Source organism: Mercenaria mercenaria, chromosome 12 (genome assembly GCF_021730395.1).
Source record: "Mercenaria mercenaria strain notata chromosome 12, MADL_Memer_1, whole genome shotgun sequence".
NCBI classification, from domain to species: domain Eukaryota; kingdom Metazoa; phylum Mollusca; class Bivalvia; order Venerida; family Veneridae; genus Mercenaria; species Mercenaria mercenaria.
The window spans coordinates 81,718,910-81,745,728 of record NC_069372.1 but is presented as its reverse complement, the minus strand read 5'-3'; the positions used below and the strand labels follow the sequence as shown (position 1 = coordinate 81,745,728).

General features: G+C 33.7%; 1 long non-coding RNA gene across 1 annotated transcript; it reads right to left on the bottom strand.

Moving 5' to 3' along the window:
* Positions 1-16,623: 16,623 nt before the first annotated feature.
* LOC128547488 (uncharacterized) lies at positions 16,624-22,238 on the bottom strand. Its single transcript, XR_008366588.1, has 4 exons — positions 22,097-22,238; positions 21,167-21,319; positions 20,649-20,766; positions 16,624-17,904 (listed from the first exon to the last, which is right to left on the bottom strand). It is a non-coding gene; the product is annotated as an uncharacterized LOC128547488 (long non-coding RNA).
* Between the last annotated feature and the right edge of the window lie 4,581 nt (positions 22,239-26,819).

Here is a 26,819-nt window from a genome sequence, read left to right as displayed (position 1 = left end):
AAGTACAAAGAAGCGATTTTGCGGTCTCGCACATTCTTTCCTTCTATTATTTTACACTCCTTGTATTTGATTTAATTACCTTTTCTCTTTGTGATAAAACACTCTGAACATTTTTATAAACACATTTTTTATATTTTTATCGTCTTCTTCGAAGATTTAAGGGTGCATTAAAAGATAACAAGGTCAGATTTAAAGATCGTGTTATTTAGGAGTCAGTCATAAGAATTGTATCATTTAAAACATGTAAAATAAAATTGCCATACTTTTATACATAGTTCATTTTATCCATTTTGTGAAATGAAAATTCAACTAGAATTGATATATGAGATCTGCAGAATTGACATTGAATATCTGTCCTGGGGTCACATGGTTTGTCTTTACTTATATAGAGACAACTATGAAAATCGTCTTGTCCAAAACCACAGGACCTTGGAATTTGATATTTTGTATGTAGAGAATTTAGTTGGCCTCTACCAAAATTGTTTAAACTAACACCCCTAGGGTCAAAATAATGGCCATTTTGTCAATATTAGAATATGCTTTGTATGGATAAATCTAAGTAATAAACTGAACTTATCAACATTTCTTTGGGCTTGCAGGACTAAAACATTTTACTCAATATAGCTTCCCTCATACTTTTACTCTAGATGGCTTATATCATACTATCAAGCACTGAGAATAATGGAGCGCGCTGTCCTTTGACAGCTCTTGTTTATTGTCTTTCTCCATCTATAAAGACATTAGATGACTAGGTTGTTTAATGTAACCAGGTTTTGCATAAACTGCCATGCCAGAAACTTTTGCATTTGCCCAACCTAAATTTGGACAGAAAGGTCATTTTGACACGTGTCACTGTTTCATAATGTCTGGTTGATGAGTAAGAGGAAATAAAGCATTTTTTCCAGCATTGCTGTTTAACAACATTTTTATACGCCCGTCTCTGTAAGAGAAAACATCATTTGCGTGCAGGCGGCTTCCAAAAACCTCTCCGCTCTAATTTGAATATTTTTCATCAGATCTTCACCAATCTTGGTAACAATATTTGTTGGCATAATATCTTGGCCAAGATCGATAACAAGAAAAATCGCCCCAGGCACCCTTGGATTTTGAATTACTCAAATATCTCCAAATTTAGCCTTATCCGCCCTCTTAAGTTGAACAGTTTTCATCCATCTTCACCAAACTTGCTGACAATGTTTGTGGGCATAATATTACCGCAAAGATTGATAGATAACCAGCGAAATCGCTCGAGGCACACTTGGATTACTTGAATTACTCGTAAAGCTGCTAATTTAGCCTTGTCCGCTCTCAAATTTTAACAGTTTTCATCAGATCATCCCCAAACTTGCAGATAATGTGCGTGGACATAATATCTCAGCCAGGGTCGATAACCAGCCAAATCGCCTTAGGCACTCTTGGTTTATGGCCCTTGAATTACTTGAAATCTGCAAATTTAGTCTTGTCCGCTCTCTAAGTCGAACAGTTTTCATCCGATCTTCACCAAAGTTGCTGGCAATGTTTGTGGGCATAATATCTCGACCAAGTTCGACCATGTACTCTTAGATTATGACGGGCGTATTATGTGTCTGGGAACAAGAAGTCATGTGATTACTTCAGTCATGTTAGTTGTTGTTATTTGCTTTATTGTACTTCTTTTGCTGACATTATTGATAATCCTTGAAGTACTTTTCTTATATAAACTAATTGACATATTTATGAGGATATAGGACAGATTGTATGGACATGAATGGTTGTATGGCAGTCCTTAGGTATGCCTTCCTTGGTGGTGTTTGCTATTTCATTAATATATTGATATAAGTAAAGTCCAAAGTTGAAATATTGGGTCCGTAAAGAATTTAGGAAATACCGGGTCATTTAAGCAGGATATAGCATGTTGAAATGGAAGCTGATCATGTGTACTAAAGGACCAGCTATTTTTCTTCTAAAATAATGATGCTGACTTTTTAAAAAGCAAGTTATCAGAAGCAGAGAGAACCGGCTGTTGTATCTACATATATGCCAATGGATATTTACTATACTTCTTGGATTATTTTGTAAGGATTCTTACATCATTATTACTGGCAAATAGAAACACATATATCTCCAAACGTTTGGGTAAAGATAATGGTAAATATTGTCCTATAACGTTGATTATTTAAAGCAAAGGTCATTGTGCTGCTTTTTGCATTGGATGTTCATGAAACTTGGTCAGAATGCTTGTCTTACTGAAATCTAAGTTCTAAACTTTGTCATCATGGGCCAAAAATTAGGTCACCAGGGCCCGTATTCATAAAGCACCTTAGGATTTAAGTAAGGAATTTTCTCCTTTAACTAAATTCTCCTTAGGGAAGAAATTCCTTAAAATTCTTATTCATAAAACACCTTAAGATTTTCCTTAGGTAAGAAATTCATTATGTTTAATTTTCTCCTAAGGGAGAAATTATTCGTTTAAGGAAAATCTTAATAGCGTAACTATGGAATCCCCGGCATCCCTAACTCTCACAAATAGTAACAGTGACGTCACTCGCGTGATAAAAATGGCGGACAGACTCAGCATACTGGTGGAGAACAGCAACAATTTTCGATTTTAGCGATAAGCGGGATAAGGATAGACAGCGAGGTTTGCGTTTAGGGTATGGTTTGAAGCTGAAATTAATATTGGTCGTGTTTCAGTTTCATTTGCATGCCTTATTCGTCGACTTTGCACTTCACGACCGGTAGATTTTTCTAAAACATTATCCAGTGTTACATGGGATTTTTCCTGTGTTTAAAAATAGAAACGGAAGTGTAGTTTGAAAGCAGACGTAAACAACATGGAAGTCAAACCCAGCAAAACTAGAGCTCCAAATTTTACGACGCAGGAATGCGTGTTGCTGGCTCAACTTATGGGTGAGCCATTTGAGGTGCAAGGTTTTGCCACGTCAACAGCCGTAAGTATATCATTATCATAACATATGACAAACCCTGTAAAGAATTTGAGATGGCCTTTTGGTAGTAGCTCTGCATTTGGTTACAACAGTATTATTTGGTCGCAGTCAGTCTGTGACCTGCCTTACTCATTTGGTTTATAAGGAAGACTTATTTTATGATTAAGTGGTTTATAATTGCCATCGGTCTAAGGTATGTTTATGTCGCAGGTGTGATAGAACCCTAAACGAATATAAATTATGTATACACTTACCGACACATAAATCAAATGGTAGTGTTTCGTAAAATTGTCGTGACATAGGCCGTATACTTGCAAGTAGGTTGTGTACTTACCTGTGTTCCAGTTTTCGGTGTATACTTACCTAGCATATTCTTTCACGTGTCCATACTTACATGTGTCTGTATTTACCTATGCCTATACTTACCTTTATTTATTGAGAAATTCTTACGTGAGTCACCAAGATACATAGAAGCCTATAATTATTTCCTATATTTACCTATCAGTAGTAAGCCGTAACATATACAATAGATGACTAACGTGACTAACGTATTACCTGTCCTTTTACCTGTATCTTATTATCCCTTTGTTATGGTAATTATTTATTATTATTCCTATACTTTTCAGCCAATCGTATCAACGTATTTGTTACGATAATATTTTGAAAACGTATATATAAAGTTGTATGGTTTTTATAACCTCAATAAATCATATGTCATTATGATATAATATATTAATAAAGGAATCTATTTTGTTACAGGTACGTCACTTTGCATGTCTTCAATTGCATACAACTCATTTAATTATGTTTGATGTATTTTGCATTTCTGAATAGATAATCATGTTCAAAGTATATTCTAAGTTATCGTCGGCCATGTTTGTTTACATTTGCTTATATATGAACGTATTAGTTTACGATGGTATTTTGAAAATGTATAGTTTTTCTAACCCAAATAAATTATATATTTCATATGATATAATATATTAATAAAGGGATTTTATTCAGTTACAGTAGTCACTGAACATCCCCAGTCCCCAGATAGTAAATCACTCCACCGCTGAGACGGATCAGCATCCCTGCTCAAACAAATAAGAGGGTCGTAAGGCACCTCAGCGACATTTACAGGCAAAAGTTCTCACGCAGTCCTAATAGGGCCCTCTATTTGAATTAGTCTATGGCAGTATGTCCCAGCAGTTTTAGACAGAGTTGAACAGACAGGTTCAGACCATAGCTGATTCAGACCAAATATATAGGCTGATTCTGTCCTAAGACTTGAATAAAAGTAGGCAATAACAAACTATTTTGGTTGATTGGACAACAGACTTGCAATAAGGATAATGTATAAGGCTGGCATATATGTTAAGGATCATGAATGATTCAGCAATGTTCAGGAAATGATGTTAGTTTCAGAATTTCAGAAACAATTTAGTCGGAATAAGTCCAGTAAATTTGGGCCGAATCAGCCATGGTCTGTGTCAGACTGCCAGTAGAACTTCTGACTGTATTGGTTGGTACAATACAGTACTTTTACTTCATCGTCTCCAGATAGATTTTGTTGATTTGTTTACTTTAATATTTTTTATTGTATTTGATATTCATGTCTCGAGCTAGGGCTGGGTCAATTTCAAAATTTTGAAACCGGTTAATCTATTTGAAATCGAATCAAACCGGTTAATCGGCTGCCATATAGAAAATCCTGTTTTCTTTCCTGACTACTGTATCAAGGTACTTCAAGCAGCTGACTTCTTTTATCAAGGCATTTAAAACTCATCCATGAGTCTGTGTGCATGATATTGTTAACACAAAGAAATTTGTATACTTATTTGTTGATAAACCTGTGTATGTGCATGATTTAAAGCAGTCATTCAAATGGTTGTCAAAATATTCTTTTTTAAAATCACACTTTTTGCATATTGTTACCTGAAACATTTTCCACTGCAAAAAGTTCCAATTAAAAGCGTCAAGACTAACATTCTGAACAAGTTTTATTCAGATATGGTCATTAAAGTGGCCTCTACAGTGTAAACTATCTTTTCCATTGATTTGACCTGGTGACCTAGTTTTTAATCCCACATAACCCAGATTCGAACTAGACCTTTTGGGCATCAAGATTAAAATTCTTACAAAGTTTCATGAAGATACAGTTATAAATGTGGCCTCTACAGTGTTAACAAGCTTTTCCTTTGATTTGATCTGGTGGCCTAGTTTTTGACCCCGGATGACCCAATATGTAACCCGTCCAAGACATTTTTGCGGGTAACATTCTGACAAAATTTCATTAAGATTGAGCCAAAATTGTGACCTCTAAAGTGTTAACAATCTTTTTTTTTATTTGACCTGGTGACCTAGTTTTTGACCCCAGATAACCAAATATCAAACTCTTCCAAGAGTTTATTCAGGGTTATATTCTGAGCAAGTTCCATTAAGATTAGGCTAAAAATGTATCCTCTAGAGTGTAAACAAGCTTTTCCTTTGATTTGACCTGGTGACATAGTTTTTAATTTCAGATGACCCAATATCAAACTCGTTCAAGATTTTATTGAGGGTAACATTCTGACCAAGTTTCATTAAGATTGGCTCAAATTTGTAACCTCTAGAGTGTTAACAGTCAAATTGTTGACGACGACGGACACAGGGTGATCACAAAAGCTCAACTTTGAGCACTTCGTGCTCAGGTGAGCTCAAAATCCTAGAATATGTTCACAATCAGCCAATACCTTTCAATTACATTTATTACTGAACATTAACACAAAAAAGTAATCTTGAGAAGTAACAAAATGAATGTTTTAATTTTGTAACCTCAGCTGAAAATTATGAAAAATGAATTTTAAATTGACCAGTGATTAAACTGTAATGCTTAAATTTTTTCAAGTTATACTTGAACAGTTCAGTAATAGGTGAAATTGTAAAAATGGTTCATCACTTTCAGCTTTGTGAATATATAATTTTTTACATTCCCAAATATATTTAAATATTGAAAAGTGGTTTACACAATAATATAAAGGAAAATGATTCACATGGTACACCATTTTAGACTTTGTAAATGTTTTACAGTGTCATACTTCCTTTCCACTGAAATAAAAGGAAAACAAAATTCATTTAAACAGTAACAAAATGGTGACAATATATACAACTGAAAATGTGCACAGACTAAGTTTTTATTCTGTGAAGCTGAATGGTTTAATATCATAGCAAAACAATACATAGTTATGAAATTGCAGTGTTTAATATTCAAAATTACTTTTTTTCCTCACCGCTTTTCATGAAATAGTTGCAATCACATTGTGTGAAATATTGGTTAGAATTAGATGTTATTTAAGTTTAAAAGTTTCTTGGTTAAAATGCACATGATTTAATTTACATAAGAAACAAGAAATTTCTTAATGAAATGAATAAATTTCCTTTGAATAAATAAAGCACATTTTGAAAACAAGCCTTCATATAAAATGTCACTTGTCTTGCACATGGGAAAAATCAGCTATATACCTGTCAATATAGATATACTATATAGGTTCGTCATGGAATCCAAGATTTATTGTTGTTGAAGATATTTTGGAAGTCTGTATCAAATCAAAACATAAATGAAGTCTCTATATGGCTGCAAAAATAGCCAATTTTGGACATTTAAGGGGCTATAAATCTAGAACCCATGATGGAATCTGGCCAGTTCAGGAAAGGAAGAAAGATCGTGTGGTGATACAAGTTGTGTGCAAGTTTGGTTAAAATCAAATCATAAATAAAGCTGCTATTATGCAGACAAGGTCAAAATAGCTAATTTTGGCCCATTCAGGGGCCATAACTCTAAAACCCATAATGAAATCTGGCCAGTTCAAGATAGGAACCAAGATCTTATGGTGATACAAGTTGTGTGCAAGTTTGGTTAAAAAAATCATAAATGAAACCACTATCGTGCAGATAAGAAATTGTTGACGCACGCACGCACAGACGACGGACGAAGGGTGATCACAAAAGCTCACCTTGTCACTTTGTGAGTAGTACATCTGCACATAGATCTGCAGCAGATCTGCAGAAAAAATGGGAAACCTTGTTGCAAAACGCAGGGGAATATATGCTGATTATCAAAGATCTCTTGTTTTAACAGGTATATTTTGAAATTACATCTGCACTGTTCAAGGTTGATAATTATCATTATTGCATATGCATTTAAAAAAAAAACTGTTAAGTTTAAATGGAACCTGAATTCTAATATGGCTAACAATGCTTTAATCATCACAGCGATGTTATGTTGACGTCGCGTCAACGTGATATTTAGCGCCATGTACGCATCAAGAAATAGCCCTTTCAAATTTCATGAACTATTTTACTTAATAAGATGTTTTAAACGAAATGTCACATTGCACAAATGCTTTGATTAATTTATACACATACTGAATTAGTTATTCGCATTGCTGAATAATTCGCAATAATTTTTGCTTGAACTGAATTCTGCCGCAAGACGTATTACCATTTCCGGTCCTGGCGTATTTTAACAAATAACTACTATTGGCGCCATGCTTGCACGAAAAAAACAGTTCCCTCATATTTGATATAAATTTTACAATAAAGAACATATTAGAATCGAAATAATTTATAGCAAAACAGTGCTTTATCACTATTTATATACTCAGGCGCTTATACGTCGTCTGAAATAATTTCACTCTGCCTCGCCCTTCTGAAATTATTACGCCTGACGTATAACCGCTCATCGTGTATAAACAGTGATAAAGCACTGTTTTGCTATAAGTTTTTTCCTAAATGTCAATATATTTCCATATTGATGTTCAGATTCCATATTGACTGTGTGATGCCATTTGTGGCTTCAGTTACATATAATTATGCTGTTGCGTTAAAAATTCTTTCGGCACTGTGGCAATACTTTCAATTTCATTTAGTCTTCACAATAAATAGTTAATCCTTGATATAATAATTACAAGTGCAGTATGTAATAAAACATTATTAGATTTGTTCTTTTACAAAACAATATTGCTTTCCTAAAGTCGCGCAATATTTCTGCTGCAGAACTAAATGTCAATTTTTTCAATACAAATCTAAAACCTTATAAATATCTGATTACGTTAGAATTGAATTTATGATTACATTTGATTACATTATATTAATTAAGACTTTAATGATTTCAAAGTTATTTAGTATGTATAATTACATTTTAATTCTTTTAATATTAAAATGCTTTAAAAGTAACAGTAACAAAATGTAGGCAAATGTAAACATTTTATACATTTATGATAATGTGGGCATTAAACAAATGAACTGCAAAATATACAAATTTGCATCGTACAAGAAAAGCAAAATTGATGTGTGATATCAATCAGTATGCTTGAGTAATGAATAGTAATCACAGTATTCTGAAGTTTAACAATTAACGTAGCAATGTAAGCAAAATAGTAAAAAATACTTACAATTACTGTATTACATTAATCTAAACACTGGTATTTTTTGTCGAAATGTACAAATTTGTATAATAATGCATAAAATTTGGAAATCTCATCGGTGCATAAAAGGTAATGTTAACATTAATAATATATTATGGACAACATTAAAAAAAAAATTTCAACAAATATAACAAATAACTATTATTGACTCTTTGAGTCAGAATCTTTCATTTATTTCATTATCTGAAATCTTGAAATGTAACTTTCGTTACCTTTGGCAAGCAAATTGCTTATAAGAAAAAATGCATCAAACCTGTCTACTAAAGAGAATTATGCAAGTATTCTATGCATTGCAAACCAATTTGTTAAGACAAAAATAGTAATAGCTTTAAACGTGGGCAATATTTGGAAATCAAAGCTTAAAATGTGTATACACTTATATGTACATATGTGTAAGAAATACTTTCAGGAAGTGGTCCAATTGCAACTAAATATAACTTGCTGACAGAAGCCGTAATAGATGTAATTGGAAAAGATAGTGTGTCTGTCTCTGGCACATGTAGTGCCGAGATGGACACAACATTACAACAGCTACAGGGGTAATTGACCTAGTATTTGTTCTGAATGAAAATATGTCCCTGTTTGATTTCTTTTGAATCATTTCGCCAATATTTAACAGTTACATATTCTAGCCGTCAAGAGATTTATGACTCTAATGAATTCGTGCATTTATCACGATATGAACATAATCCTATTAATGAAACACAGTGTTATGTTTAAACAGTTTCATTTTATATTAGTTAATGCTAACCTGTCTTGGCACTGTTGCGCTTCGCCATTGTACTGTCGCCTTTCACAAACATTTCTGTTTACTTAAAGGGCGAATTTAATTAAACTCGGTATTATATAGTACTGTCAACACAGTCAAATGAAGTTGACCCTGAAGTAAGCAGAGAAAAGTTGAAGCGTGACAGTATGATGGTGACAATACAATGGTGAAGCAGGACACTGCAATGGAGAAGAACAACAGTACAATGGTACAGCGCGACAGTACAATAGTGAAGAGCAACAGTACGTTGGTAGAGCACGACAATACAATGGTGACACTACAATGGTCAAGTCCGATGGAAGAGCGTGACGGTACAGTGGTGACACTATGATGGTGAAGCACGCCAGTTGAGGGCGAAGCATGATGTTAGCGAAGCGCGACAGTGCTATGGAATGTCACCATCGCACTGTCCCGCTTCGCCATGGTACTGTTACTATTTATTATTGCACTGTTGTGTTGTCGCCATCATACTGTCATGCTTTGCCATCTTATCGCATACCTTCACGTTCACAGGGAGCAGGTACTGGCCCTAACAGAACATTGTAGATTAAGAAACCCACAGTACTTTAGTCTCGTTTTCTCATAACAGGATAGTGTTTGTCTTTTCATAAGATAGTAGCACTTGCATTTGCTGCCTACTTAGTGAGAAAAGTATACATGAAATTGTGTTGGAGCACATGCAGGTTATATAAATTCCATTATTTTCCCGGGGAACTGGCAATCAAATTGAAACATAATAGATTTATTTCTTTTGATGAAGGGTTTGTAATAGAAAGATCATTGAACATGGAGCTGCGTTCAATAAACGCTTGATGCCCCCGGTGGCATCCTTGACGATACAAAGCAACCTAAGTCAAAAAAGGAAGTCAAGGTCAAACTGAGGTCAGGCGATGTTTGAAGATGAGGAATGGTCACAGGTTACGTCTGTATTAGTATCAATTCATTTTTGTAAGCGGTACTGGTGCTAGACGAAACGGTCCCATTTGGTTAACCAAGAGATGGTCCATATAAAGCAACCTACGTCCAAAATGAGGTCAAGGTCAAGGTAAAACGCAAGGTCAAACTGAGGTCAGGCGATGTTTGAAGATGAGGAATGGTCACAGGTTACATCTGTATTAGTATCAATTCATTCCTGTAAGTGGTATTGATGCTAGACGAAACGGTCCCATTTGGTTAACCTCATACGGACGGACAGAACGATCACTATATGCCTCCCGCATCAGTAGATGCCAGGGGCGTAAAAAGTACTATGAATACAAATGAACCTGTGAATTTATTCCTTTTCCATCTGTTTCTTTTATTAAAGATCTAAAAATAACACAGTGGCAGAGGAGGTATTTGAGATGACATCAATTGTACCAGTATCTGTCAGTGGAAGTGATACAAGTATTGTGATGGCAGCCACAGCTCCTAAAACTTCAGTGTAGTTAAAATAATATTCATATTTATGTACAAATAACTTTACCTTGAATACATTAATATATTTAAATTATCGGATAATCATAATATTTGAAATTTATTGACTTATGATAGCGTCCATTTTGAGTAAAAAGGCAAAGCTATGTTTTGTCAGTATTCAGTTAAAATTCCATACTTTGTGTACAAAAATATGTATTTCCGCTAAGAAAATTATGCTAGAAATCTTTTTTTTTTTTAGCAAGAGATGTTGTGAATGTTCGGATTGCACCAAGCTTGTCAATCTAAAGAAAAAAAAGCTGCAGCTACAAATATCATACCTACAGAAGGAAAAAAAAAAATAACGAAGGAATAGTTCAAATCAATGAACTAGAAATGTGTTGCAATATGACATTATGAGAGAAAATTCGATAATTGAGCTTAACAAATAACATGATAAAAATTAAGCAAAATTTGTTTGTTTTGAATTCCTAATTTTAACAGGTCCAAAACATTGCGGAATGATAATTATTTCACTTCGGTAGTGATTACATTTTACTCACACTTTATCATAAACTCCCTGTGTTAAATCTCAAACTTTTAACTAAAATAAAGGTATTAAATCAATATAAAATTTCAATGAAACTTCAAAGTTTTGATGTTTGTAGCATCATCTGGGGCATTTGCAGTGAAAATCTTAATTTGATTTCTAAAATAGTGTGATATTAATTTCTAAACACTATATGTTCATTGTAAATATACTTTGTTATACCCAGGTGGAAAACTGGAAGGTACTCTAAAATGCAGCTCTGTAATTGGTCATTTAGAACCCCTAATTATACTGTGATGTCATGATAAAGTTATGGATTAGATTGTCAAAATTCATCCTCTGGATCTGCCTTTGTGAAAATAATGAATTGTCTCCCTAGCCAATGAAGATATATTTTGATACAATACTACAAACAAACAAACAAAAATAGTCTATATATACTACTCAAACGACATTGAACAGCTTTTTCAATTCACACATTTTATAATTAAATACACTGCGAAAAAAAGAGTTAATACACGGGAGTGTACGGGATCCCGTATATTACCCGTATATGGGAAGAAATACGGGAAAACTAAAATACGGGCGTGTACGGGGCTTGTATATTTAAAAGTCCGTATACTAATAAAATACGGATTTCCGTATACTATGAAATACGGAATTCTTAGTATACGATACCACGTATATGATTGAAATAGGGGAAATTCTAAAAAGGGTTATTCTGATCGTATACAACACCGTATATTCCCGTATATGTTTCATATACAACCCCGTATATTTCCCGTATATTCTGGATATACGGGATATGTATAGTTTATATATTTCGAAAATACAGGGATTAAATTTCCCGTATATGCTTGGTATACAGCTCCGTATATTTCCCGTATATGCCGAAAATACGCGGTTTAAATAATTTATGTATTTCAAAAATACGCGATGCAATCAATATGTGAAAATTATATTGTCCGGCCATTTCAAAGGTCAAACGTTTTGCATGATTTCGAACTTGAACCTGTATGTAGAATGAATGCCAATATTGAAAGAAAGAAATGTTTAATACTAATATGACATGAACTGAAAAAAGCATTCACGGACCAAAACAGGTATAAATTTAAAATCAAACATAAATGAATCCATCAGTTCATCTAGCGCGCTCCCGATTTATTTTAACATTTAATCTAAATAGCCGATTGAGAAAAGAAAAAGATTAATCAATTCATCCCTATTTATTTGTAGTGATAAATACATTCGTGGATCATCGCCATTGTAAAAATGTAATGCAAGCATAAATTAACTATTTTTCTGCACATTTCCAACGCTTGTGCATACAGTGCGAATATTTATAGAAAAAAAGAGGAACTAATCCATTTATATTTTGTACTGAAAAAGTATATAAGACATGTATTGATACTTATCTTATGAAATCAATTCTAATATTTTTACAGAGGCAAAAAAATCGATATAATGTTTCTGCGTCCAAAGATTCGAACAAACGCATCGTTCGATTTAATACAGTATCGTCTGCTACCGACCGAGTAGGTCGTCTTTTTGTGTGTTTTTGTTGGGATTAACGTTGCGCTGACACACTTATAGGTCCTTTAGCGACTTTCCTGTTTTCTTGGTGGATCCACTGCGAAAAAAAGTTAATATACGGGAGTGTACGGGATCCCGTATATTACCCGTATACGGGAGGAAATATGGAAAAACTAAAATAGGGCGTTTACGGGGCTTGTATATTTAAAAGTCCGTATACTAGTAAAATACGGATTTCCGTATACTATGAAATACGGAATTCTTAGTATACGATACCCCGTGTATTATTGAAATACGGGAAATTCTAAAAAGGGTTATTCTGATCGTATACAACACCGTATATTCCCGTATATGTTTGGTGTACGGGAATACATAAATCCGTATATTACGAAAATACGGGACGTATATTTCCCGTATATGTTTCATATACGACCCCGTATATTTTCCGTATATTCTGTATATACGGGATATGTATAGTTTCTTTATTTCGAAAATACAGGGATTGAATTTCCCGTATATTCTTCGTATACAACTCCGTATATTTCCCGTATATGGCGGAAATACGGGATTTAAATAATTTGTATATTTCAAAAATACGGGACGTATATGTCCCGTATATGCTTGGTATACAATTCCATATATTTCCCGTATATGCCAGAAATACGGGATTGAAATAATTTGTATTTTTACGGGACGTATATTTCCCGTATATTCTTTGTATACAACTCCGTATATTTCCCGTATAATCTGGATATACGGGATATGTATAGTTTGTATATTTCAAAAATACAGGGATTAAATTTCCCGTATATTCTTCGTATACAACTCCGTATATTTCCCGTATATGCCGGAAATACGGGATTTAAATAATCTATATATTTCAAAAATACGGGATGCAATCAATATGTGTAGTGAAAATTATATTCTCCGGCCATTTCAAAGGTCAAACATTTTGCATGTTTTCGAACTTGTACGTGTATGTAGAATGAATGCCAATATTGAAAGAAAGAAATGTTTAATACTAATATGACATGAACTGAAAAAAAACATTCACGGACTAAAACAGGTATAAAATCAGACATGAATGAATCCATCATTTCATCTAGCGCGTTCCCGATTTATTTTAACATCTAATCTAAATAGCCGATTGAGAAAAGAAAAAGATTAATCAATTCATCCCTATTTATTTGTAGTTGTATATACATCCGTGGATCATCGCCATTGTAAAAATCAAATGCAAGCATAAATTAACTCTTTTTCTGCACATTTCCAACGCTTGTGCATACAATGCAAATATTTATAGAAAAAAAAGAGGAACTATTCCATTTATAGTTTGTACTGAAAAAGTATATAAGACATGTATTGATACTTATCTTATGAAATCAATTCTAATATTTTTACAGACGCAAAATAATCGATAAAATGTGTCTGCGTCCAAAGATTCGAACAAACGCCTTTCGTTCGATTTAATACAGTATCGTCTGCTACCGACCGAGTAGGTCGTCTTTTTGTGTGTTTTTGTTGGGATTAACGTTGCGCTGACACACTTATAGGTCCTTTAGCGACTTTCCAGTTTTCTTGGTGGAGGAATACCCCAGGTGCCCTAACGTGCATTATTTCATCACGAGCGAGCACCTGCTCAATGTCTTCCTCACATGGAGAATTCAACACTCTGAGTGAGGCTTGAACCCTCATCGGTGATGGGCAACTGTTTGAAGTCATCGATCTAAACTACTCGGCCACGTTGACCCACTCCGGGTAAGTCGGACCTTTAAACCAACATGTAGATAACATAGCATTTTGGTAATAAAGAAAGCACATAATTAACCGAAGTCATTCATTTAATATAATTCAAAGAGCTATAAAAATTTTTTTATACCTTTTGTTCAATGTTCACTTTCAGCAGTTACTTAATTATAAATTATTAAGCGAAACATATTTTCATATCCGTTGACTTTTGTTTCGAAGTAATTCTGCAGATGTTCTATGTATAGTACGGTGGCATAGCGAGGACATAGGAAATACTTTATTTTTTCTGTGCGCACGTACGCGTGTTAGCTACCACGTGCGTATGTGGTAATTCACACGTGCGCGGGTGATAACTATCACGTGCGCAAGTGACAGCTATCACGTTCGCACGTTATACTACCATGTGCGCATGCGATAACTAACACGTGCGCACGTGTTAGCTAATTAATGAAAAATCGTGAAAGATCTGCAATTTTTCTAAATGGATGTCTTTCATAAGAAAGTGTTATTTATAGTTAGCTGTATTTTACGAAGTAAGTGTTTTTTTTGTTTTTGAAAAAAAGGCTGATATCTCCATTAGTTTCGTTGGTAATTTTTTTACGTTCGCAAGTGTCAGCTAACAACTGCGAACGTGATAGCTATTACATGCGAACGTGTTAGCTAAGATAGTTATTACGTGCGCACATGTTAATCAACACATTCGCACGTGGTATTTAACATGTGCGAATGTGGTGCTAACACGTGCGCACGTGATAAATAAAATGTTTCCTATGTCTCCTCTATTCCACCGTAGTATACACTGTTCCAAGACTATTTTATTTCTCGTGGATGTAGTGTCCTTTAGTATTGACCTAGCACATGTGAATATTTCGTATATTTCCTTAAATTCATTTTGTAAACATAAAAAGCGATACAAATATTACATATATAATTATTAGTTGATATTATACTGTCGCATGTGCAGGTAGCTGAGCGGCAAAGCGTTTAGCTGCCAATATCAGGGTAGTGGGTTCGAGTTTTGGCCATACCTTTTCTCCTAAATTTTATTTGCAAACTTTCCACTTATTTGTCAAACGCACCGTGATATTTATGGTCCATTCATTAAAATTTATCATATTTACCCTTTGTAAAAAACGTTGATTATTTAAAATATTCTAGACAAAAAGACACATTACCTGTCACAAGCGTACTAGAAAATAAATACTTTAAGAGAAAATAATTAAAATTCATAAAGATAAAACATGCATAGGTCCTTTAATGCATAGATATTAGATATGATTTCTTCCGTCCAATCAGTGGGAAATACGCTTCGCGCGTTCATATCCCGAGGCGATAACATCTGGATTAAGTGACCGCACGCGATAATCTGTATATTGCATATTTCAGAGGGAAAGGAAGTCACGAGTAAGTACTTATTTGATTTAATATGTTTTAATTTTAATAAACTGATTTTATTTTGTGACAAACCAGACCATGAATTATATTTCAATTAATCGGAAACACGGGTTGCTTTTTATTGCTTTAACAAATTCAGAAGCGTCAAAAAGGTCAGTTTAATTTTGTAATCTTAATATAAAAAAGAAATTCAGAATAGCCGTTAAATAGTTCATTTATTCATTCATTCATTCATTCATTCATTTATTTATTCATTCGATTGATCATTTTTTCACAACTCATCATTTAACTATTATTTCATTCATTCTTTCATCCAATAGTCTACAAGGATGTCAGTCACCAAAAAGTGATGTTGCAAGTGTTTGATATAAAAAAAAATATCGTGCAAAAATCATTTGATGAATACCATTGGGGTTAAACGATATTAAAGTTGCAAGGACAAAAACAACTCCTGATAGAAGTTTTATTTCGTAGAAGCTAGGTAGCCGAGGCTAGCTTCTTTAAGAATAAATAAGGCGGCACACACATTCATTCATTCGATCAAAACTGGAATCTCGGAAAAGCATTAATGAAGTTAATAATTATATGTGTCATGGAATGTAAAAATGGGGCTTATGGACAAAAAAAAATGTTTTTTGACTTTTCTTTATTTCTTAATTCTATGACATCTCATAAGAAATTCCTGAAAATTTGAGGGTCAAAATCTCAAAAGTTGGTGAAGTTACATTGAATTTTATGTTGACAACCATTTTTAGATATGTTCCAATCTGCACTGATTTGGAGGCATTTTTCTTGCCTTCAGGTAAGTATATGAAATACAGTTTTGTAAATAGAAAATAAAATACAGAAGCAATATAATGTGTTCAGTTTCTTTATTTAATGTCAAAACAACATTTTGAGACAAAAAACGGAGAGCAGTAGACAAAAGTTTTCATTTCGGTTGCCTAGCAACCAGAAAATATTCCATTTTTCTTACTTTTTAAGCTATATATGACAATAATTTAAGTGAAATTATGTCACAAATGAATTTTAATTCAAAATGGGTAATAACATTCTCTATCTAAACAGTTATGAAATTTTCTGGGCAATATATAAAGTGGTTTTGAAGAAAAAAATATCTTAATACATAAACAATGTGCAAAATATTTCATCTGCAAACAGGCTCTTTTTACAAAATTTCCTGCACCTAGTAATATTAATCTTCAGTGTTTTACAAGCCCTTAACAATGTGCTTTCTTTGCAAATATGGCTGTATGAAATAAAGCTATGATAACAAAGCATAAATATAGTTATAAAACAGCGACCTCAATATTTCTGTTGTTTAGCAACAATGGAATTCTTTGAAGGCAAAATAACTTTTCTTTAACAAAAAAAACAACATTGCATTTGCAAACGGAATTTCACAGTGACTTCGAATCAGTTATGATGGTTTAATCATCTTTTTAAAAACCCTCAACAACATAGTATTTTCATATAACTCAGTGTTCAGAATCTAACAAGAATTAAAGCAAAACAATATCCACAAAAAATTTACAACCTATATTCTGTTGCCTAGCAACTATAAAATATTTCACCATTTCCATAGCATTATTAGTATATCATTCTATGCTCGACATCTGCAAAATAAATAGACTTGAAACAAAAACTGAATAATATGGATAGAAAATCAAAACAGTGTGTTAAGAAGCAATCTCAAAAATTTTAAGACAAATACCACTGACGGGCCAAATTCAAAACTGAAAAAGCTTTTACTACAAGCATAGCATTTTTATCGGGCACTTGCTTCAGTATTGTTACTTTAACTTCTTCAGAATTAAAATAGTCTTTGCAACATACAACACCCGGTTCAACAGAACTGACAATGAAATGTTGGTGTATAGACAACTGTTGAACTGTTTAAAATACTGTTCAAGAAATTGCTTCAAGCTGTAAAAAGCAACAGGTGTTTCAGGATCAGAACTACTTGTGGAACATTATGACCCCCTTTTGATGACTGTCTCACAGTGTCAGCCATTTGGGTCATAGTTTATGCATCAGAATCTCTCCACTTCACTTTCCATACATCAAAATGCTAATCTGGGTTGAATTTCCTGTGCCCTGTCACCAAAATTCTCACTGCAACAGTCTCATGTAGTCCTGAAATTTAAATTGTCATGGTAATATTCAGCTAACAAAACTTTTATCAGCATTTTCAAGTCAAATGAGCATGGTCATGAGAAAATCATCATTACGATTTTGTGACCAGTATGGATTGAGATGTATCTGAATCCATACTGGTTGTTAATGCAAGTGTTGGTTTTCTCATGATGCAGCTCAAATGATATTTATCTTTAAATAACAGTCAGAAATAATGGCTAGGGCTAGCACTGTATAATCATGTCATTTCTATCCGGTCACAAAGGCACAATGTTGGTTTTCTCCTGATGTGGCTCAAATAATAGCTTAAAGGGCCGACTTGGTTCTCCAGGCAACTTTTATCAGTTATCTGCTTACAGCTATAAAATGGAAATTTAATGGCCATTACGCCCAGCATGAATTGCAAGAGAGTGCTCAATTAATTCGGTCAGTTTTGGGAATCATGTGTGTGTTGTTAAATGTTGAAATTTCACACCAAGCATGTATGCTGTATAAATATCTCTGAGAGAAAACAAAAGTTGAACTCTGAATCTCAAAAAAATATTCACAAAAAAAAAAGATAAAAATACACAAACTTAACTATTCAGCACTAACTTTTTATGACGTTATGGTATTTGTGTCACACTAAAAAATCTTGAATTACTGTTTCCATGTCGTTATCCAGCCACTGGTCCTATTTGATTAGGCTTATTATATTTCTAGAGTATATTATTATTCATTATACATGTATATTGATATTATCTTTCCATGAAGTAAATCCATATCATTGGGAATATTTGATATGTAATTTATTGTAGATACATTTATTGTTACATATATGTATACATAAATTTACTGTATATTATTCTTTCTTCATCTGTTTATATATATATGCGCAGACATTTATAGTTGTGTAAATAAATTACTATCTGGCCTTTTCTTCAGCATTTTGGGAATGCCACCAAAACCAGTGGAATTGGGAAAATGCTCTTGTGGGAATATTTTCAAATTTCAAAATCTATGTAAAAATATTTTTTTCGTGTAAAATATTAATAGATTGCATAATAAAGTATTTCAGTAATTGTTAAACAGCATAGCTGTTCCTTTGGTAGCCAAAATATACATAAAATTTATCAAAACTATTTTAAAACAGCCAAAAAAAGGTAATATTCATTTTGGAATCTGGAATAAAGACAGTTGTTTTTTATGCTTTGGGAGTACCTCCTTTTACCGGGGGAGTGGGGAGTAGATTTATACGGGGAAAAGCCCTGACTATTATCACATTCATAATTATGTTATTTTGTTTGTTTGTTTGTTTGTTTTGGGTCTAATGCCATTTTTCAACAGTATTTCAATCATGTAACGGCGGGCAGTTAACCTAACAAGTGTTCCTGGATTCTGTACCGGTACAAACCTGTTCTCCGCATGTAACTCCCAACTTCTCCACATGAATTATCAGAGGTGGAGGACGAATGATTTCAGACACAATGCCTTTTATCAAATCGTCACGGAGCCCATACGCCCTGCCCGGGGATTGCACTGTCGGCCCGTGATCCGTAGACCAACGCTCTCCCCTAGTTGTCTTATATTTATTTAAATAAATTACTTTCATCACATTCATCTCAGTCATGCACATAGATAGTAATGTACGGTGTAACCTCAAAAGGGTGACGAAATGACCCAATTTGAAATCACCGAGGCGGGGGGGGGGGGGGGGGGGGGGGGGGGGGGGGGGGGGGGGGGGGGCGACATGACCAAAAAGGAGACGAGTTGACTGGGAGACGAGTTGACTGGGAGACGAGTTGACTAGGGGACGAGTTGAATGTAAATCCATAATTTTCTCATATTTATGTAAATAAATTACTAATATCACATTTAATTACAAATGTACTTTGAAATACAATAGATCTTAGTATGTGTTTCATAAAAAACTAACCCCAATGATGAAAACGATAAAAGATATATTTCAGAAAAACAGAAACTCAAGTACTAAGTAATGGGGTTTTAAATTCCCAAACTCAGTGATTGTACTACAAATGATTCACAGTGATTGAACTGTAAATTATTGAATTACTGGTATATATATCATTGCACATGACATTTGAATGAATATTTTTTCTGTATCACAAGTGCAATTCCACACTGAAGCATGAACATATTCTCTGAGAGGAACCCAGATGGTCAGTGAGCAACCATGTCCAGCATTATTGCCTTAGTGTGGCTGATCATTGAAATGCGATAAACATTATGATAAAATGGGCATTAATGTCAGGGAAAACCACAAGACTCTGGAAGCTAATTTATAGCCAAGTCGGCCCTTTAATACTAATTACAAAAAGATATAACTTCTTAAAACTTAGTATTAGTGATCTACATGTATTCATCCAACTTTTTCAGCTTAAAATGCATATGAAATGTTCTTGGGTTTGATAACATCAGAATAATGGTAAGACCTTTCTGAAGCCATTTAGTACTGCTCATGTGAACTATTTACCCATAATCACCCTGCACATCTGAGCAGACTTATCATAAGTCTGCACTAGGTACTACTCAATTTTTTTTGCACAGTATCCATGAATGCTTGAAACAAATACATTATTTTAAAACCATGTCATAAACCATAGTCAACGTGCACATGTTTGCACCTTTTGTTCTCTCTATAGTGTGCCATTTGCCAACAGGTGTTGCTTCTTTATAATAGTCAGATTCAAGCCAAAAATGAAATATATTAAAGTATAACATATTTTATTTTAGTATTATACAACCTGTGCATGTTTTTCTCCTATGCCATAGAACTGCAAACAATGATGAGCCCTAGACACCACACCTTCCACTCCTTTCCCAGTGCACTGACTTTCATCAATAAAATAAAAGTCTGTTTGCCTGCAAGAAACACAAAAAGACAAAAAATATAATATTTACATAATACATGTTTATAGTGCATTTTACCATTAAAATGCCAAATTTCTAAAATGTAATTCAATTTGGACAATGCAAATTCAAAGGGGAGATCATAATTAAATGACTGAATAGAATGGAGACCAGACTGCATGGATATGCAGGCTCATCTTGATGTACACTGACCGCAAAGTTTGACAGCATGCAGGGCACTCGTCATTATTTACTGACCCCGTTATAACAGTGCAGATGTCAGACGCACAGTGTGAAAACCCTGATATAAATCGCTTTGATGGCAAAAATCAGACATAAGAAACTGCTACTATGCTAAGAGTTTAATACAGTATTGAAGCATGAAAACTGTCAGATTTTAATATTCTTATACCTGACCTTTCTGCACATACACCAAACACAAGGCGCTCCCTTAGGGTACGGAAATAAACTGGTCCAATTTGTTGTAAATGATGTGGATAATGCACCTGCTGAGCAAAATCCCAGGGATAATGGTATTCAACATCAAGAGTGCATGGTAGCCTTCCTGAAACATGACAAAATAATTTCTTTTAATTTATAAGCCGATTTCATAATACTGTGTATATTCAGTAATTAAAATCTGACATTGCTTCATGTCGCTTGTAGTTGTAGAGTAGTTTTTAAGATTAGAAGTTTATCTTTTAATAAGCAACTACTCATTCAGAGTCATTAGATGCACTAACATTTCGTGTGGGTAGAGTGTCATATTCCTACCCTCGTGGAATTTGACCACGATGTTCACAACACATGTACATGCTCAGAATCCGGAAAGTGAACATTGAAAGAAGTTAATATAAGTTGTAAGAAATTTACAACTGATGTAAATAATAACCTGAGTAAATTTAATCCAACATGTTTGGCACGACAAATATCCTCCATATACTAGTATTTAATGTAAATGACTTTGTACTTTTTTTCTGAATAAGTTCCTGCTACTCCAAATATATGGCAACATCATTAGTATGGATGAAATTATGAAAGAAATTTATGATCCCTTACACTTAAAACACTGACTGGCAGCACAATTTGGTACACATGTTTGTAATCTTTGCTACACCACTTAGGTAAACGTAAGCTAGTACTAGATTGTGACAGTTCAAACTGGCTCATTTTAAAATGTTAATGGTACAAATGTATGGTCTTAGGGTGGCCATAACTTGATTGACATCAACAAATCTTTGCTAAATCCTTCCTCAGTTTCGAAGTCTCATTACTTCCGGGTTCAATCATTTCGACAAAAATGCATATGTTCTCATAATATTTGAAAGAAATTCATACTTACATAACTCAAAAATGTTACGTACAAATCCAGTATCAACATTAAACCATCAGTGAATCGTCTAAACTTACATAAATAGACGCATTTCCAGAACATACTTGGTGCACCGCGAAAATACACCGTTTTACATGACGTAATAGGTCGCTCAGAATAATCAATATTTTGTGAAAATTCAATTGTCACCGGTTGCAAACCACGAAATGAGAGGTGTTGGAGATTTTTATAAGTCTCACATTATTTCAAAGTATTGACAAATCATTTTTTGACAGTTTACAAGTATTTTTTTCTAAGCTTACACGTCGAATTACTTACCAAAAAAAAAAAAGACGTAAACAAATCTCGCATTTTCTCGATAACGACGTCAACGTCCATAAGCCCCAAAATAACATTCCACGACACATATTTTTTTATATTTAGAAAATGGGTACCGGTAATCTGACAAAATAACGCTTTTTTCTAGATGGCACTTTTGAAAAAAATTACAACATCTCTTGCCTCGGTCTAGAGAGAAAATGTTTTTCTGCGAAAATATCAGTGTCAGTATGAAGATATTAATACTATTACAGATTATATGATCTCTACAGGCTTTGTAAGTCTATGTAAGCGGTTGTGATGCGTATTATTTTTTTCAAAGTATTATATCAAAAACGGTTGCTAATAATAAAAAATCATATTATGTAGAGTTTGATTATTAATCTGAAAGTTTTAAGAATTTTATAGTGACCTAAAAATACATACATACTATAGATCTTTTGCATTACAAACTTTTAGTAACATCTTTAAAACCGAAAATGCAGGAGAGCTTTACCTAAGAACAAAAAATCCAATTTGTCGATTTCCGTACTAAGTGTTGTTGTTGCAGTAACACGGGGGTGGGGTGGGGTGAATCGATAACTAATAGCTTTGGTCATTATAATTTTTTATCTTATGCATTTACAGGCGAACGGTTTACTAAATGATGTACTTGAATGAAGTTTAAATTAATATTAAAGTGAAATGCGGAACAAGTCGAATATTTATATATTATTTTATTTATAGTCAAATAAAAGTACCTAACATATTTAAAAATCGTTACATATTATACATCTAAAACAAACATTTACTTTCAGGACCATACATGTACAAACAATAAGTATTTGCTCAGCTTAGTCTGTTATATTAAATCGATTTTCAACGGACCATTATGACATTTTCACAAATTTAAGTTGACGATATTTCGATTGACTGGTATTTTTTCAGTTCTCTGTTTACTCCATTTTGCAGTTGAAAATCTTCAATATGACCACAAACGTTTTTTCTTTCAGCGGGGCGCAAAAGGGATGTACTTAACAGGTTTTCTAAGTAGCGTTTTCTATATCATCAAAATAGGGCCCAAAAATTGGTTGTGTTAAAATTATCTCTCCGATGAACGCAAAACACTGACGTCGAGTTTCACCCAAAATATATTAATTTTGGGTAAAGACGCCTGTATTTATTGAAACTGCCCGATTGTTTTTTAACAATTTTGAAAAAGCGCACATGATTTCATTCACTATCGATTCCAATTAAAAGGAGAAAAATAGAGGGGGTGGGGTGTGGGGGGTTCACCATTTAAGAATTCAATCTATTTACCATTGCGCTTCCCCTACCCTAGTAAAAATAATGATACCTTAAGTGTTTTTGTGAAATTTGGGCCAGGATCTTTACTGTTCGATATTCACTCAGTATATGCAACTATATTAACATGTCCATTACGATAACTTATTACTGTTAATTCTAAGGCTAGGTAATAGTTTGTACTGATTGCTCCGTCTGTCATAAGATTCATGACATGGGTGCAAAATCATGAAAGCTAAATCCCCGAGGGAAAGAAAAAAAGACGTTATAAAGACAGAAGAAGGAAAGTGATATGTATATTACAATGCAAAAAGCATAAAACCATAAAAAGCACCTATCACTTGTAGTAAGTGGGTTATATGTAACATATTTTTATGACCCAGCTTGAAACAACACTGACCGGATATTTCTTAATCCCCAGGCAATAATTGTAATATACAATAAATTTTTTAAAAGGGGTGATTAAACATTTGACACAATTAAATTATTTTATTTTTAATGTCCCGTACAAATGAAATCTTGGGGCTAAAATAATTTAAGAAATAACGCAATTTTTTTAAACAAATACTTAAAAAAGCATGACCTCCAGATTGTCCGACAAGAAAAAAAAAAAATAATATAATTGAGCCGTGTCAGAGAAAACCACATGTGTGGGTTTTTCGAGCAGAAATGGATCGAGACCAACCTGCGCATCCGCGCATTTTCTCAGGGTCCAAGCGTTCGCTAACAATTTCTAAATTTCCAATAGGCTTTGAAAGCGAACAGCATGGATCCTGACCAGACGCACGGAGCGCAGGCTGTCTCGACCCATGCTGGTCGCAAACCCACTATTTTGGGTTTTCTCATGCACGGCATTATATATATATTATTTTTTTTTTTGATATATGGAAATTAATGGTGTATATGCTACTTTAATACGACAGACTATAATGTTGCGGAAACACATGAGAATTGATTTTTTAAAACTATTTTTTACGATAAAAATTGTATTTTTAACGCGCATTAAACACTAAACGCTCCACTGCGTTATTGGAAAACTTCTTTATTGCCGCTGCGGTCCTGGTTCGATTTCCGGTGCGACCATCTTTTTTCTATATATGAATTTTAAATAGTTTATGGAAACGAAATTTCCTGTTTTAAGTTTCATAATGTGAAAACTTAATTTAAAAAGGCACCCTTTGTTTGAACTGATAATTCTGCTTTTAATCGATCCTCCTTTCAATATTTTACCCTTAGATTTCATTTGAGAATTTTATCGTCAATTTATATCCTGTGCATTTAAGGAATATTGATTAAGGAATATTAAAGCAGGTTTGCCTAGGGTCTATATATTTCGAAAAAAAAAAAAACACTGTGAGAACAATAAACATCTCGCGGGAAGGTCTATCTTTGCATGTCTACCGTTTTTCTGTTACTCTAGCCAGACCTGTTCACGTGCAACGAAATACATGCGCCTGTGCAAAACCAATCATTCTGAAAACAAAGTGGTCATTTGTTAGGAATGAAATCGAGTATGTCTGTAAATTCGATCTTCAAACATTCAACAATAGTACCATTTCTTTCTTTTTTACCACGGATTAGACATGTATACACTGTTACATAATAATTATCGAATATTCGGCAACTCTAATATGAAATAATGTAAATTGTATTGATACTCTGATATTATTTATTATATTTTAGTTAGGTTAATTTATGAGATTTGGATAATTTTTAATCCAGATTTACAGTAAGTTTTCAATTTTCATACTTTAATACAGGACTGCTGAATTAAAAACCGAGATGCATTATATTTCTTTGAACATAAAGAGATGAGACGTTTATAATGAATATTTTACTTGTCTAAGTATATTATACTGACCGCGAGATTGGAAATTCTGGAAACTCTTCAGATTGTTTAACCAAATATTCAAACGCTTAGAGGCAAATATATCGTTCAGAACGTGTTCAGTCACAAAGTTTAAAGAGATGTTTAAAAATTAAATTTAAAAAAAGTTTAAACCCACGCGACTGTATGTCACTCTGATATATTTTATCAAAACTGTACAAAGATTTATTGTGCATTTGAATAGGTTCTAACACGGGGGATTGCGAAATGGCGGACAGGTTAAGGAACACTAATTTAGCATAGTTTACGTTAACGCTAACGTTGGTTTAAATTATCCGTGGCTGTAGTTTTGACATTTTGGTAGGAATAAATGGGGAGTATTATTTAGATCCCCTTACCGCCCCTTTATGTGCATTTGGAGTTTTGTGACAGGTAAAATCTCTCTTGAAAAAAAGTCTCTCCCGTTCTTATGTTATTACTGTATGTCATTTTGAAGACATACATCAAAATGAGGTGAGGATTGGCCGGACAACGTGTGACGGCACTATGAACACCGTGCATTTTATATTAAATATAATTTGGGAGATAGATTTTAACGTAAAATAACCATAAAATGCAAATAAAATGCAGATAATTGTATTAAAAAATCAACAGGCACATTAATGATATCTAATTCTTTTCGCGACGAAATGAGTATGGTGCGTTCTGACGCTTACATGATGTCGTCATCCCTGCCCACATGTCATTTTATTCGTCTTAATTTTCATATCGTTTAATACATATATTTATCAGTATCTATGAATTGCAAGAGTCCATTTTTTATAACTTTTAATGCGTGCATTTTTTTTATTCCAGGTTGACACAAGAGTTTTTTACTGGAATCAGGGAAAAAGGGGCGACTATTTATTTTCACGATAGAGAATTCTTATGTGTGAAGTTTCTACTAGTTTGATCAACAGATGCTGACAGACAGCCCGGATGAGCCATTCGTTCTCAGTGGCATTCGTAACAACAGATAAAAGCTTATACTTATTGAGATCAGGAAACTTAATATTTCCATGGGGTTCATCATTTGTAACCCGCTTACATATCGTGTTCCAGCACAGAACCAACATGCGTCTTTTTAAAGCGTTCGTTTTGAATACATCTTCGGACATTAGAAGGGGTGTTCTTCATGGGAATAACGAAAACATGTCCAGACAGTAGTAAAAGAAGTGATACTCAACTGATTTGTTGAGTCAACGGCGCAGAATTAAATGTGCGAATTGCTAGTTTTTCAATTAGAAATGAATATAATTATTA